The sequence below is a fragment of the Cydia fagiglandana genome, chromosome 25, assembly GCF_963556715.1.
Source record: "Cydia fagiglandana chromosome 25, ilCydFagi1.1, whole genome shotgun sequence".
Classification (NCBI taxonomy): Eukaryota; Metazoa; Arthropoda; class Insecta; order Lepidoptera; family Tortricidae; genus Cydia; species Cydia fagiglandana.
Window position 1 is genome coordinate 8811685 of NC_085956.1, and position 16151 is coordinate 8827835.

At 50.9% G+C, this 16151-nt stretch overlaps 1 protein-coding gene across 1 annotated transcript in view; it reads right to left on the reverse strand.

Annotated features, from left to right (window-relative positions):
- Positions 1-16151, reverse strand: part of LOC134677027 (uncharacterized) — a 58652-nt gene that overhangs the window by 32251 nt on the left and 10250 nt on the right. The gene's annotated exons all lie outside the window — the stretch shown is intronic.

Genomic DNA, 16151 nt, shown 5'->3' on the forward strand with positions numbered 1-16151 from the left:
CCCCGACTCCCAAAACGCGAGGCCGAAGGCCGAGCTGCGTGAATGCAGTTCCTGCAAGCGTTCTACAAAGTCAACTGTCTTGATAAGCGAAGCCGGCGGGCCGAAGGCCCGACGGCGGAGCGTCGAGGCTCGCGAAGGCCGAAGGCCGAGCTCCGCGTAGGGCCGAAGGCCCGAAGCGTCACACGAGAGGGGGAAGTTGGAGCTTAAACACGACCCAATAGGAAAAGTGTCTTAGACAAGCGAAACGGCGGGCCGAAGGCCGAAGGCCGTAGGCCCGACGTGAGCTTGTCAAGACACTTTTACTATTGGGTCGTGTTTAAGCTCCAACTTCCCGCTTAAGTCCCAACGCAAAACCAACCCTCCAAGTGTTTTAATAAGCGAAGCGGCGGGCCGAAGGCCCGACGCTGAGCTTCGAAACCCAGCGAAGGCCGAAGGCCGAGCTCCGCGTAGGGCCGAAGGCCCGGAGCGTCCCTTTCGATTTCCCAAGCACGCGAGGCCGAAGGCCGAGCTGCGGGAATGAAGTGCTCTCACGCGGATCTTTTCGTCTTAGCAAAAGTAGAAATTCAATTAATTTTCCCTTTGGAAAACAAACTACTACACAACAATAACAACAGCAGGAATGGACTGCTACCAACAATGTGGGTTAGGTTAGGTTAGAACTGCGACCCTCACAGAAACGGACGGCTACCAAAAAAGTGGGTTAGGTTAGGTTAGAACTGCGACCCTACTAGAAACGGACTGCTACCAAAAAAGTGGGTTAGGTTAGGTTAGAACTGCGACCCTCACAGAAACGGAAACAACACGCGTACCGCGGGGCCCTCGGGCCCCGCGCACAGGGCAAAATCTAGTCTATATTATATAAAGCCGCAACCCGACTGATTGATTGACATGATTGTTCTCCCAGAAGGAGGTTCGTGGGGTATTCGAGTTTGGTACGGTCGTATAGAGGGCGGTCTGGTGACCTCCAGAAAAATCCGACTTTTGGTCTACCGTCTTTCGTCATAAAAATGTTGAACGGCCCGGCCAAACGGTGGGAGGTAGGTGGGGGGTGCTCGACCAAATGTCATAGAGGGACCCTGGCAGTTTTTGAAGCAACCATTTTTTTTTCAAAATGGCCGACTTTTTTTTTTAAATTTTTTCAAGTTTGTCCTAGCGCGCTGAAATTTTGGTCACGGAATCTCGGAGTCCCCTAGATTTCTACGAAACAAAAATTTTTGGAAAAATGCTCTAATTGTTGGAAAACTGGCCACTTTTGTTTTGTATGGCAACTTTTAAACGGTGCCAGATAGGTGGGGGGTGCTCGACCAAATGTCATAGAGGGCCTCGAGGCAAAACAAACTGCATTAAAAAAAATTCAAAATGGCCGACTTTTTTTTTTAAATTTTTTCAAGTTGGTCCGAGCGCGCTGAGATTTGGCATGGCGAGAGATAAAGGCCTCTAGATACCTACGAATAAAAAAATTTTTGGAAAAAATCCAAGATGGCGGAAATAATGAGCATTTTAATTTTGTATGGAAACTTTTAAACGGTGCGAGATGGGTGGGGGGTGCTCGACCAAATGTCATAGAGGGCCCCGAGACAAAACAAACTGCATTTAAAATTTTTCAAAATGGTTGACTTTTTTTTTTTAATTTTTTCAAGTTGGTCCGAGCGCGCTGAGATTTGGCACGCGGCAAGCTTGCGGGCCCAAGATTACCATGTGAAAAAATTTTTTTGGAAAAATCCAAAATGGCGGCGGATACGGGCCAAATTCAAATTTCCAAGTAGGTTAAGCGAGCCCGAAGGGCGAGCTTCAGGCTGGGAGGCCGAAGGCCGACCCGGCGGAGGGCCGTCAGGCCCGGAGCTTCACCCCGAATGTCCAAGCGTGCCCCACCCCCAGTAATTTTGGGCGAGGCCGAAGGCCGAGCTGCGGGAATGACGAACAAAGCAAAATCCTATACAAAAAGTGTGTTAAGCGAGCCCGAAGGGCGAGCTCCAGGCCGGGAGGCCGAAGGCCGACCCCGGCGGAGGGCCGAAGGCCCGGAGCCTCCACCCCGACTCCCAAAACGCGAGGCCGAAGGCCGAGCTGCGTGAATGCAGTTCCTGCAAGCGTTCTACAAAGTCAACTGTCTTGATAAGCGAAGCCGGCGGGCCGAAGGCCCGACGGCGGAGCGTCGAGGCTCGCGAAGGCCGAAGGCCGAGCTCCGCGTAGGGCCGAAGGCCCGAAGCGTCACACGAGAGGGGGAAGTTGGAGCTTAAACACGACCCAATAGGAAAAGTGTCTTAGACAAGCGAAACGGCGGGCCGAAGGCCGAAGGCCGTAGGCCCGACGTGAGCTTGTCAAGACACTTTTACTATTGGGTCGTGTTTAAGCTCCAACTTCCCGCTTACGCCCCAAAGCAAAACCAACCCTCCAAGTGTTTTAATAAGCGAAGCGGCGGGCCGAAGGCCCGACGCTGAGCTTCGAAACCCAGCGAAGGCCGAAGGCCGAGCTCCGCGTAGGGCCGAAGGCCCGGAGCGTCCCTTTCGATTTCCCAAGCACGCGAGGCCGAAGGCCGAGCTGCGGGAATGAAGTGCTCTCACGCGGATCTTTTCGTCTTAGCAAAAGTAGAAATTCATTTAATTTTCCCTTTGGAAAACAAACTACTACACAATTACAACAGCAACAACAACATTACCAACAACAACACATCAACAACAGCAAACAACACGCGTACCGCGGGGCCCTCGGGCCCCGCGCACAGGGCAAAATCTAGTTTCTATATTATATAAAGCCGCAACCCGATGATTAATTGACATGATTGTTCTCCCAGAAGGAGGTTCGTGGGGTATTCGAGTTTGGTACGGTCGTATAGAGGGCGGTCTGGTGACCTCCAGAAAAATCCGACTTTTGGTCTACCGTCTTTCGTCATAAAAATGTTGAACGGCCCGGCCAAACGGTGGGAGGTAGGTGGGGGGTGCTCGACCAAATGTCATAGAGGGACCCTGGCAGTTTTTGAAGCAACCATTTTTTTTTCAAAATGGCCGACTTTTTTTTTTAAATTTTTTCAAGTTTGTCCTAGCGCGCTGAAATTTTGGTCACGGAATCTCGGAGTCCCCTAGATTCCTACGAAACAAAAATTTTTGGAAAAATGCTCTAATTGTTGGAAAACTGGCCACTTTTGTTTTGTATGGCAACTTTTAAACGGTGCCAGATAGGTGGGGGGTGCTCGACCAAATGTCATAGAGGGCCTCGAGGCAAAACAAACTGCATTAAAAAAAATTCAAAATGGCCGACTTTTTTTTTTAAATTTTTTCAAGTTGGTCCGAGCGCGCTGAGATTTGGCATGGCGAGAGATAAAGGCCTCTAGATACCTACGAATAAAAAAATTTTTGGAAAAAATCCAAGATGGCGGAAATAATGAGCATTTTAATTTTGTATGGAAACTTTTAAACGGTGCGAGATGGGTGGGGGGTGCTCGACCAAATGTCATAGAGGGCCCCGAGACAAAACAAACTGCATTTAAAATTTTTCAAAATGGTTGACTTTTTTTTTTTAATTTTTTCAAGTTGGTCCGAGCGCGCTGAGATTTGGCACGCGGCAAGCTTGCGGGCCCAAGATTACCATGTGAAAAAATTTTTTTGGAAAAATCCAAAATGGCGGCGGATACGGGCCAAATTCAAATTTCCAAGTAGGTTAAGCGAGCCCGAAGGGCGAGCTTCAGGCTGGGAGGCCGAAGGCCGACCTCGCGGAGGGCCGTCAGGCCCGGAGCTTCACCCCAAATGTCCAAGCGTGCCCCACCCCCAGTAATTTTGGGCGAGGCCGAAGGCCGAGCTGCGGGAATGACGAACAAAGCAAAATCCTATACAAAAAGTGTGTCAAGCGAGCCCGAAGGGCGAGCTTCAGGCCGGGAGGCCGAAGGCCGACCCCGGCGGAGGGCCGAAGGCCCGGAGCCTCCACCCCGACTCCCAAAACGCGAGGCCGAAGGCCGAGCTGCGTGAATGCAGTTCCTGCAAGCGTTCTACAAAGTCAACTGTCTTGATAAGCGAAGCCGGCGGGCCGAAGGCCCGACGGCGGAGCGTCGAGGCTCGCGAAGGCCGAAGGCCGAGCTCCGCGTAGGGCCGAAGGCCCGAAGCGTCACACGAGAGGGGGAAGTTGGAGCTTAAACACGACCCAATAGGAAAAGTGTCTTAGACAAGCGAAACGGCGGGCCGAAGGCCGAAGGCCGTAGGCCCGACGTGAGCTTGTCAAGACACTTTTACTATTGGGTCGTGTTTAAGCTCCAACTTCCCGCTTAAGTCCCAACGCAAAACCAACCCTCCAAGTGTTTTAATAAGCGAAGCGGCGGGCCGAAGGCCCGACGCTGAGCTTCGAAACCCAGCGAAGGCCGAAGGCCGAGCTCCGCGTAGGGCCGAAGGCCCGGAGCGTCCCTTTCGATTTCCCAAGCACGCGAGGCCGAAGGCCGAGCTGCGGGAATGAAGTGCTCTCACGCGGATCTTTTCGTCTTAGCAAAAGTAGAAATTCAATTAATTTTCCCTTTGGAAAACAAACTACTACACAACAATAACAACAGCAGGAATGGACTGCTACCAACAATGTGGGTTAGGTTAGGTTAGAACTGCGACCCTCACAGAAACGGACGGCTACCAAAAAAGTGGGTTAGGTTAGGTTAGAACTGCGACCCTACTAGAAACGGACTGCTACCAAAAAAGTGGGTTAGGTTAGGTTAGAACTGCGACCCTCACAGAAACGGAAACAACACGCGTACCGCGGGGCCCTCGGGCCCCGCGCACAGGGCAAAATCTAGTCTATATTATATAAAGCCGCAACCCGACTGATTGATTGACATGATTGTTCTCCCGGAAGGAGGTTCGTGGGGTATTTAAGTTTGGTACGGTCGTATAGAGGGCGGTCTGGTGACCTCCAGAAAAATCCGACTTTTGGTCTACCGCTTCCGGTCAGAAAAATGTACGACGGCCCGGCCAAACGGTGGGAGGTAGGTGCGGGGTGCTCGACCAAATGTCATAGAGGGACCCTGACAGTTTTTGAAGCCACCATTTTTTTTTCAAAATGGCCGACTTTTTTTTTTTAATTTTTTCAAGTTTGTCCTAGCGCGCTGAAATTTTAGTCACGGAATCTCGGAGTCCCGTAGATTCCTACGAAAAAAAAATTTTTGGAAAAATGCTCTAATTGTTGGAAAACTGGCCACTTTTGTTTTGTATGGCAACTTTTAAACGGTGCGAGATAGGTGGGGGGTGCTCGACCAAATTTCATAGAGGGCCTCGAGGCAAAACAAACTGCATTAAAAAAAATTCAAAATGGCCGACTTTTTTTTTTTAATTTTTTCAAGTTGGTCCGAGCGCGCTGAGATTTGGCATGGCGAGAGATAGATGCCTTTAGATACCTACGAATAAAAAAATTTTTGGAAAAAATCCAAGATGGCGGAAATAATGAGCATTTTAATTTTGTATGGAAACTTTTAAACGGTGCGAGATGGGTGGGGGGTGCTCGACCAAATGTCATAGAGGGCCCCGAGACAAAACAAACTGCATTTAAAATTTTTCAAAATGGTTGACTTTTTTTTTTAATTTTTTCAAGTTGGTCTGAGCGCGCTGAGATTTGGCACGCGGCAAGCTTGCGGGCCCAAGATTACCATGTGAAAAAATTTTTTTGGAAAAATCCAAAATGGCGGCGGATACGGGCCAAATTCAAATTTCTAAGTAGGTTAAGCGAGCCCGAAGGGCGAGCTTCAGGCTGGGAGGCCGAAGGCCGACCTCGCGGAGGGCCGTCAGGCCCGGAGCTTGACCCCGAATATCCAAGCGTGCCCCACCCCCAGTAATTTTGGGCGAGGCCGAAGGCCGAGCTGCGGGAATGACGAACAAAGCAAAATCCTATACAAAAAGTGTGTTAAGCGAGCCCGAAGGGCGAGCTTCAGGCCGGGAGGCCGAAGGCCGACCCCGGCGGAGGGCCGAAGGCCCGGAGCCTCCACCCCGACTCCCAAAACGCGAGGCCGAAGGCCGAGCTGCGTGAATGCAGTTCCTGCAAGCGTTCTACAAAGTCAACTGTCTTGATAAGCGAAGCCGGCGGGCCGAAGGCCCGACGGCGGAGCGTCGAGGCTCGCGAAGGCCGAAGGCCGAGCTCCGCGTAGGGCCGAAGGCCCGAAGCGTCACACGAGAGGGGGAAGTTGGAGCTTAAACACGACCCAATAGGAAAAGTGTCTTAGACAAGCGAAACGGCGGGCCGAAGGCCGAAGGCCGTAGGCCCGACGTGAGCTTGTCAAGACACTTTTACTATTGGGTCGTGTTTAAGCTCCAACTTCCCGCTTACGCCCCAAAGCAAAACCAACCCTCCAAGTGTTTTAATAAGCGAAGCGGCGGGCCGAAGGCCCGACGCTGAGCTTCGAAACCCAGCGAAGGCCGAAGGCCGAGCTCCGCGTAGGGCCGAAGGCCCGGAGCGTCCCTTTCGATTTCCCAAGCACGCGAGGCCGAAGGCCGAGCTGCGGGAATGAAGTGCTCGCACGCGGATCTTTTCGTCTTAGCAAAAGTAGAAATTCATTTAATTTTCCCTTTGGAAAACAAACTACAACTACAGCAACAACAACATTACCAACAACAACACATCAACAACAGCACCAACAGCAAACAACACGCGTACCGCGGGGCCCTCGGGCCCCGCGCACAGGGCAAAATCTAGTTACTATTATTTAAAGCCGCAACCCGAAGATTGATTGACATAATTGTTCTCCCGGAAGGAGGTTCGTGGGGTATTTGAGTTTGGTACGGTCGTATAGAGGGCGGTCTGGTGACCTCCAGAAAATTCCGACTTTTCGTCTACCGCTTCCGGTCAGAAAAATGTTGGACGGCCCGGCCAAACGGTGGGAGGTAGGTGGGGGGTGCTCGACCAAATGTCATAGAGGGACCCTGGCAGTTTTTGAAGCCACCATTTTTTTTTCAAAATGGCCGACTTTTTTTTTTTAATTTTTTCAAGTTTGTCCTAGCGCGCTGAAATTTTGGTCACGGAATCTCGGAGTCCCCTAGATTCCTACGAAAAAAAAATTTTTGGAAAAATGCTCTAATTGTTGGAAAACTGGCCACTTTTGTTTTGTATGGCAACTTTTAAACGGTGCGAGATATGTGGGGGGTGCTCGACCAAATGTCATAGAGGGCCTCGAGAGAAATAAAACTGCATTAAAAAAAATTCAAAATGGCCGACTTTTTTTTTTTTAATTTTTCAAGTTGATCCGAGCGCGCTGATATTTAGCATGGCGGAAGATAGTGGGCTCTAGATTCCTATGAAAAAAAATTTTTTTGGAAAAAATCCAAGATGGCGGAAATAATGGGCATTTTAATTTTGTATGGCAACTTTTAAACGGTGCGAGATGGGTGGGGGGTGCTCGACGAAATGTCATAGAGGGCCCCGAGACAAATCAAACTGCATTTAAAATTTTTCAAAATGGCCGACTTTTTTTTTTTAATTTTTTCAAGTTGGTCCGAGCGCGCTGAGATTTGGCATGCGGCGAGCTTGGGGGCCCAAGATTACCATGTGAAAAAAATTTTTTGGAAAAATCCAAAATGGCGGCGGACACGGGCCAAATCCAAATTTCCAAGTAGGTTAAGCGAGCCCGAAGGGCGAGCTTCAGGCTGGGAGGCCGAAGGCCGACCTCGCGGAGGGCCGTCAGGCCCGGAGCTTGACCCCGAATGTCCAAGCGTGCGCCACCCCCAGTAATTTTGGGCGAGGCCGAAGGCCGAGCTGCGGGAATGACGAACAAAGCAAAATCCTATACAAAAAGTGTGTTAAGCGAGCCCGAAGGGCGAGCTTCAGGCCGGGAGGCCGAAGGCCGACCCCGGCGGAGGGCCGAAGGCCCGGAGCCTCCACCCTGACTCCCAAAACGCGAGGCCGAAGGCCGAGCTGCGTGAATGCAGTTCCTGCATGCGTTCTACAAAGTCAACTGTCTTGATAAGCGAAGCCGGCGGGCCGAAGGCCCGACGGCGGAGCGTCGAGGCTCGCGAAGGCCGAAGGCCGAGCTCCGCGTAGGGCCGAAGGCCCGAAGCGTCACACGAGAGGGGGAAGTTGGAGCTTAAACACGACCCAATAGGAAAAGTGTCTTAGACAAGCGAAACGGCGGGCCGAAGGCCGAAGGCCGTAGGCCCGACGTGAGCTTGTCAAGACACTTTTACTATTGGGTCGTGTTTAAGCTCCAACTTCCCGCTTACGCCCCAAAGCAAAACCAACCCTCCAAGTGTTTTAATAAGCGAAGCGGCGGGCCGAAGGCCCGACGCTGAGCTTCGAAACCCAGCGAAGGCCGAAGGCCGAGCTCCGCGTAGGGCCGAAGGCCCGGAGCGTCCCTTTCGATTTCCCAAGCACGCGAGGCCGAAGGCCGAGCTGCGGGAATGAAGTGCTCTCACGCGGATCTTTTCGTCTTAGCAAAAGTAGAAATTCATTTAATTTTCCCTTTGGAAAACAAACTACTACACAATTACAACAGCAACAACAACATTACCAACAACAACACATCAACAACAGCAAACAACACGCGTACCGCGGGGCCCTCGGGCCCCGCGCACAGGGCAAAATCTAGTCTATATTATATAAAGCCGCAACCCGACTGATTGATTGACATGATTGTTCTCCCGGAAGGAGGTTCGTGGGGTATTTAAGTTTGGTACGGTCGTATAGAGGGCGGTCTGGTGACCTCCAGAAAAATCCGACTTTTGGTCTACCGCTTCCGGTCAGAAAAATGTACGACGGCCCGGCCAAACGGTGGGAGGTAGGTGCGGGGTGCTCGACCAAATGTCATAGAGGGACCCTGACAGTTTTTGAAGCCACCATTTTTTTTTCAAAATGGCCGACTTTTTTTTTTTAATTTTTTCAAGTTTGTCCTAGCGCGCTGAAATTTTAGTCACGGAATCTCGGAGTCCCGTAGATTCCTACGAAAAAAAAATTTTTGGAAAAATGCTCTAATTGTTGGAAAACTGGCCACTTTTGTTTTGTATGGCAACTTTTAAACGGTGCGAGATAGGTGGGGGGTGCTCGACCAAATTTCATAGAGGGCCTCGAGGCAAAACAAACTGCATTAAAAAAAATTCAAAATGGCCGACTTTTTTTTTTTAATTTTTTCAAGTTGGTCCGAGCGCGCTGAGATTTGGCATGGCGAGAGATAGATGCCTTTAGATACCTACGAATAAAAAAATTTTTGGAAAAAATCCAAGATGGCGGAAATAATGAGCATTTTAATTTTGTATGGAAACTTTTAAACGGTGCGAGATGGGTGGGGGGTGCTCGACCAAATGTCATAGAGGGCCCCGAGACAAAACAAACTGCATTTAAAATTTTTCAAAATGGTTGACTTTTTTTTTTAATTTTTTCAAGTTGGTCTGAGCGCGCTGAGATTTGGCACGCGGCAAGCTTGCGGGCCCAAGATTACCATGTGAAAAAATTTTTTTGGAAAAATCCAAAATGGCGGCGGATACGGGCCAAATTCAAATTTCTAAGTAGGTTAAGCGAGCCCGAAGGGCGAGCTTCAGGCTGGGAGGCCGAAGGCCGACCTCGCGGAGGGCCGTCAGGCCCGGAGCTTGACCCCGAATATCCAAGCGTGCCCCACCCCCAGTAATTTTGGGCGAGGCCGAAGGCCGAGCTGCGGGAATGACGAACAAAGCAAAATCCTATACAAAAAGTGTGTTAAGCGAGCCCGAAGGGCGAGCTTCAGGCCGGGAGGCCGAAGGCCGACCCCGGCGGAGGGCCGAAGGCCCGGAGCCTCCACCCCGACTCCCAAAACGCGAGGCCGAAGGCCGAGCTGCGTGAATGCAGTTCCTGCAAGCGTTCTACAAAGTCAACTGTCTTGATAAGCGAAGCCGGCGGGCCGAAGGCCCGACGGCGGAGCGTCGAGGCTCGCGAAGGCCGAAGGCCGAGCTCCGCGTAGGGCCGAAGGCCCGAAGCGTCACACGAGAGGGGGAAGTTGGAGCTTAAACACGACCCAATAGGAAAAGTGTCTTAGACAAGCGAAACGGCGGGCCGAAGGCCGAAGGCCGTAGGCCCGACGTGAGCTTGTCAAGACACTTTTACTATTGGGTCGTGTTTAAGCTCCAACTTCCCGCTTACGCCCCAAAGCAAAACCAACCCTCCAAGTGTTTTAATAAGCGAAGCGGCGGGCCGAAGGCCCGACGCTGAGCTTCGAAACCCAGCGAAGGCCGAAGGCCGAGCTCCGCGTAGGGCCGAAGGCCCGGAGCGTCCCTTTCGATTTCCCAAGCACGCGAGGCCGAAGGCCGAGCTGCGGGAATGAAGTGCTCGCACGCGGATCTTTTCGTCTTAGCAAAAGTAGAAATTCATTTAATTTTCCCTTTGGAAAACAAACTACAACTACAGCAACAACAACATTACCAACAACAACACATCAACAACAGCACCAACAGCAAACAACACGCGTACCGCGGGGCCCTCGGGCCCCGCGCACAGGGCAAAATCTAGTTACTATTATTTAAAGCCGCAACCCGACTGATTGATTGACATGATTGTTCTCCCAGAAGGAGGTTCGTGGGGTATTCGAGTTTGGTACGGTCGTATAGAGGGCGGTCTGGTGACCTCCAGAAAAATCCGACTTTTGGTCTACCGCTTCCGGTCAGAAAAATGTACGACGGCCCGGCCAAACGGTGGGAGGTAGGTGGGGGGTGCTCGACCAAATGTCATAGAGGGACCCTGGCAGTTTTTGAAGCCACCATTTTTTTTTCAAAATGGCCGACTTTTTTTTTTAAATTTTTTCAAGTTTGTCCTAGCGCGCTGAAATTTTGGTCACAGAATCTCATAGGCTCCTAGATTCCTACGAAAAAAAAATTTTTGGAAAAATGCTCTAATTGTTGGAAAACTGGCCACTTTTGTTTTGTATGGCAACTTTTAAACGGTGCGAGATAGGTGGGGGGTGCTCGACCAAATGTCATAGAGGGCCTCGAGGCAAAACAAACTGCATTAAAAAAAATTCAATATGGCCGACTTTTTTTTTTTAATTTTTTCAAGTTGGTCCGAGCGCGCTGAGATTTGGCATGGCGAGAGATAGAGGCCTTTAGATACCTACGAATAAAAAAATTTTTGGAAAAAATCCAAGATGGCGGAAATAATGAGCATTTTAATTTTGTATGGAAACTTTTAAACGGTGCGAGATGGGTCGGGGGTGCTCGACCAAATGTCATAGAGGGCCCCGAGACAAAACAAACTGCATTTAAAAATTTTCAAAATGGTTGACTTTTTTTTTTTAATTTTTTCAAGTTGGTCTGAGCGCGCTGAGATTTGGCACGCGGCAAGCTTGCGGGCCCAAGATTACCATGTGAAAAAATTTTTTGGAAAAATCCAAAATGGCGGCGGATACGGGCCAAATTCAAATTTCTAAGTAGGTTAAGCGAGCCCGAAGGGCGAGCTTCAGGCTGGGAGGCCGAAGGCCGACCTCGCGGAGGGCCGTCAGGCCCGGAGCTTGACCCCGAATGTCCAAGCGTGCCCCACCCCCAGTAATTTTGGGCGAGGCCGAAGGCCGAGCTGCGGGAATGACGAACAAAGCAAAATTCTATACAAAAAGTGTGTTAAGCGAGCCCGAAGGGCGAGCTTCAGGCCGGGAGGCCGAAGGCCGACCCCGGCGGAGGGCCGAAGGCCCGGAGCCTCCACCCCGACTCCCAAAACGCGAGGCCGAAGGCCGAGCTGCGTGAATGCAGTTCCTGCAAGCGTTCTACAAAGTCAACTGTCTTGATAAGCGAAGCCGGCGGGCCGAAGGCCCGACGGCGGAGCGTCGAGGCTCGCGAAGGCCGAAGGCCGAGCTCCGCGTAGGGCCGAAGGCCCGAAGCGTCACACGAGAGGGGGAAGTTGGAGCTTAAACACGACCCAATAGGAAAAGTGTCTTAGACAAGCGAAACGGCGGGCCGAAGGCCGAAGGCCGTAGGCCCGACGTGAGCTTGTCAAGACACTTTTACTATTGGGTCGTGTTTAAGCTCCAACTTCCCGCTTACGCCCCAAAGCAAAACCAACCCTCCAAGTGTTTTAATAAGCGAAGCGGCGGGCCGAAGGCCCGACGCTGAGCTTCGAAACCCAGCGAAGGCCGAAGGCCGAGCTCCGCGTAGGGCCGAAGGCCCGGAGCGTCCCTTTCGATTTCCCAAGCACGCGAGGCCGAAGGCCGAGCTGCGGGAATGAAGTGCTCTCACGCGGATCTTTTCGTCTTAGCAAAAGTAGAAATTCATTTAATTTTCCCTTTGGAAAACAAACTACTACACAATTACAACAGCAACAACAACATTACCAACAACAACACATCAACAACAGCAAACAACACGCGTACCGCGGGGCCCTCGGGCCCCGCGCACAGGGCAAAATCTAGTTACTATTATTTAAAGCCGCAACCCGAAGATTGATTGACATAATTGTTCTCCCGGAAGGAGGTTCGTGGGGTATTTGAGTTTGGTACGGTCGTATAGAGGGCGGTCTGGTGACCTCCAGAAAATTCCGACTTTTCGTCTACCGCTTCCGGTCAGAAAAATGTTGGACGGCCCGGCCAAACGGTGGGAGGTAGGTGGGGGGTGCTCGACCAAATGTCATAGAGGGACCCTGGCAGTTTTTGAAGCCACCATTTTTTTTTCAAAATGGCCGACTTTTTTTTTTTAATTTTTTCAAGTTTGTCCTAGCGCGCTGAAATTTTGGTCACGGAATCTCGGAGTCCCGTAGATTACTACGAAAAAAAAATTTTTGGAAAAATGCTCTAATTGTTGGAAAACTGGCCACTTTTGTTTTGTATGGCAACTTTTAAACGGTGCGAGATAGGTGGGGGGTGCTCGACCAAATGTCATAGAGGGCCTCGAGGCAAAACAAACTGCATTAAAAAAAATTCAAAATGGCCGACTTTTTTTTTAAAATTTTTTCAAGTTGGTCCGAGCGCGCTGAGATTTGGCATGGCGAGAGATAGAGGCCTCTAGATACCTACGAATAAAAAAAAATTTGGAAAAAATCCAAGATGGCGGAAATAATGGGCATTTTAATTTTGTATGGCAACTTTTAAACGGTGCGAGATGGGTGGGGGGTGCTCGACCAAATGTCATAGTGGGCCCCGAGACAAATCAAACTGCATTTAAAATTTTTCATAATGGCCGACTTTTTTTTTTTAATTTTTTCAAGTTGGTCCGAGCGCGCTGAGATTTGGCATGCGGCGAGCTTGGGGGCCCAAGATTACCATGTGAAAAAAAATTTTTGGAAAAATCCAAAATGGCGGCGGACACGGGCCAAATTCAAATTTCCAAGTAGGTTAAGCGAGCCCGAAGGGCGAGCTTCAGGCTGGGAGGCCGAAGGCCGACCTCGCGGAGGGCCGTCAGGCCCGGAGCTTGACCCCGAATGTCCAAGCGTGCGCCACCCCCAGTAATTTTGGGCGAGGCCGAAGGCCGAGCTGCGGGAATGACGAACAAAGCAAAATCCTATACAAAAAGTGTGTTAAGCGAGCCCGAAGGGCGAGCTTCAGGCCGGGAGGCCGAAGGCCGACCCCGGCGGAGGGCCGAAGGCCCGGAGCCTCCACCCCGACTCCCAAAACGCGAGGCCGAAGGCCGAGCTGCGTGAATGCAGTTCCTGCAAGCGTTCTACAAAGTCAACTGTCTTGATAAGCGAAGCCGGCGGGCCGAAGGCCCGACGGCGGAGCGTCGAGGCTCGCGAAGGCCAAAGGCCGAGCTCCGCGTAGGGCCGAAGGCCCGAAGCGTCACACGAGAGGGGGAAGTTGGAGCTTAAACACGACCCAATAGGAAAAGTGTCTTAGACAAGCGAAACGGCGGGCCGAAGGCCGAAGGCCGTAGGCCCGACGTGAGCTTGTCAAGACACTTTTACTATTGGGTCGTGTTTAAGCTCCAACTTCCCGCTTACGCCCCGAAGCAAAACCAACCCCCCAAGTGTTTTAATAAGCGAAGCGACGGGCCGAAGGCCCGACGCTGAGCTTCGAAACCCAGCGAAGGCCGAAGGCCGAGCTCCGCGTAGGGCCGAAGGCCCGGAGCGTCCCTTACGATTACCCAAGCACGCGAGGCCGAAGGCCGAGCTGCGAGAATGAAGTGCTCGCATGCGGACCTTACGATTTTCCAAGCATGCGAGGCCGAAGGCCGAGCTGCGTGAATGCGGTGCCTCCAAGCGTTCTACAAAGTCAACTGTCTTGATAAGCGAAGCCGGCGGGCCGAAGGCCCGACGGCGAAGCGTCGAGGCCCGCGAAGGCCGAAGGCCGAGCTCCGCGTAGGGCCGAAGGCCCGAAACGTCACACGAGAGGGGGAAGTTGGAGCTTAAACACGACCCAATAGGAAAAGTGTCTTAGACAAGCGAAACGGCGGGCCGAAGGCCGAAGGCCGTAGGCCCAACGTGAGGTTGTCAAGACACTTTTACTATTGGGTCGTGTTTAAGCTCCAACTTCCCGCTTACGCCCCAAAGCAAAACCAACCCCCAAGTGTTTTAATAAGCGAAGCGGCGGGCCGAAGGCCCGACGCTGAGCTTCGAAACCCAGCGAAGGCCGAAGGCCGAGCTCCGCGTAGGGCCGAAGGCCCGGAGCGTCCCTTACTATTTCCCAAGCACGCGAGGCCGAAGGCCGAGCTGCGGGAATGAAGTGCTCGCATGCGGACCTTTTCTTTCAAGCAAAAGTACAACTTCACTTCTTTTTCTCTTTGGAAAACAAAACTACAGCACAAACAACAACACCAACAACAGCACCAACAACAACAACAACAAAACAACAACACAAACAACAGCACCAACAAGACCGCGGGGCCCTCGGGCCCCGCGCACAACGCACAAAACTAGTTTGTTGTTATAGCGGCAACAGAAATACATCATCTGTGAAAATTTCAACTGTCTAGCTATCACGGTTCGTGAGATACAGCCTGGTGACAGACGGACGGACGGACGGACGGACGGACGGACAGCGAAGTCTTAGTAATAGGGTCCCGTTTTACCCTTTGGGTACGGAACCCTAAAAAGTACCTAAGTAGGCACCTATAGATAGTAGCTAGGTTGTAACTTTAAGGTTGACTCACGTTAGACCGGGCCGTGTCCGGGCCGCAGCTTCGAGCGCTTACTTTTCTATGACATGACAGGCGATCACGTGATGCTTTCCATAGGAAACGATGCGCCGGCAGCTCCGGCCCGGACACGGTCCGGTTTAGCGTGAATCATCCTTAATGGCGACTTCCAGCGCTTCCGATGAGCCCTTCAGGTACAAAGATTACACAAAAATATTAAAAATGAAGAAGTACAAAACAAAGATAAATAAAACGATAAAGATATAACAATTAGCTGATATGACGTTAGAATGATATCATAGTATATAACTCGATATCTAAGCATTACTTGTATCAGTTTATGATATATGTAATTCTTATCTGATAATCATTACACAAACAAAGCCCATAATATGTCGCTTCTCATTTTATTTTAGGTTCCAAAGGTTACCTCGAAGATACCGCTCTTTAATGATAATACCCGTTGTTTATTCCCAACTCAACGGTATATCAATTTATATCTTCTGTATCTGTACCAATCTTTTAATGCTGGCGCAGGTTTTATGTATTTTTGACAGTTTAATACAAATCTTGTGCCATATCTGCCTAACATATTCCAAACAGTCCTTGTCATGTTTATTGTCTATACACGCAAGGTCTCGACGCCACTCAGGTCTCATCTCAGCCTGACTCCTAACCTCACAATTGTTGAAATGACATACCTTAATAACAACAGTGTAGGTAGCTTCAACAACACACCCCGGCATGGCTTGAAGGATGTTCACGTTTCTGGTGATGCCCAGGGTTCATAACACACCTCAGCACTTAATGTTATGTAAGTAGACCTCGCACCAAGGTGCAAGACGTCGGATACGTCATTACCAAACTTAAATGGAGCTGGGCGGGACATGTTGCCAGGTATAGTGATGGCAGGTGGGTCAAGATGTTAACGGAATGGTGGCCGCTTACAGACGAAAGGAGTGCCTGGCGTCCGTTGGCTCATTGGGACGAGATTCGGAAGACTGCGGGTCACTTCTGGATGAGATTGGCTCGGGACCTCGAAGAAAAGCTTATGCTCAGCAATGGGCGATAAAAGGCTGATATAATGATGATGATGATGATGAAGCCGACCTACCTTAATGACAGCAGTGTAGATAGCTTCACCAACACACTCCGGCATGGCTTGGAAGAGTTCAAGTTTCGCAACATACC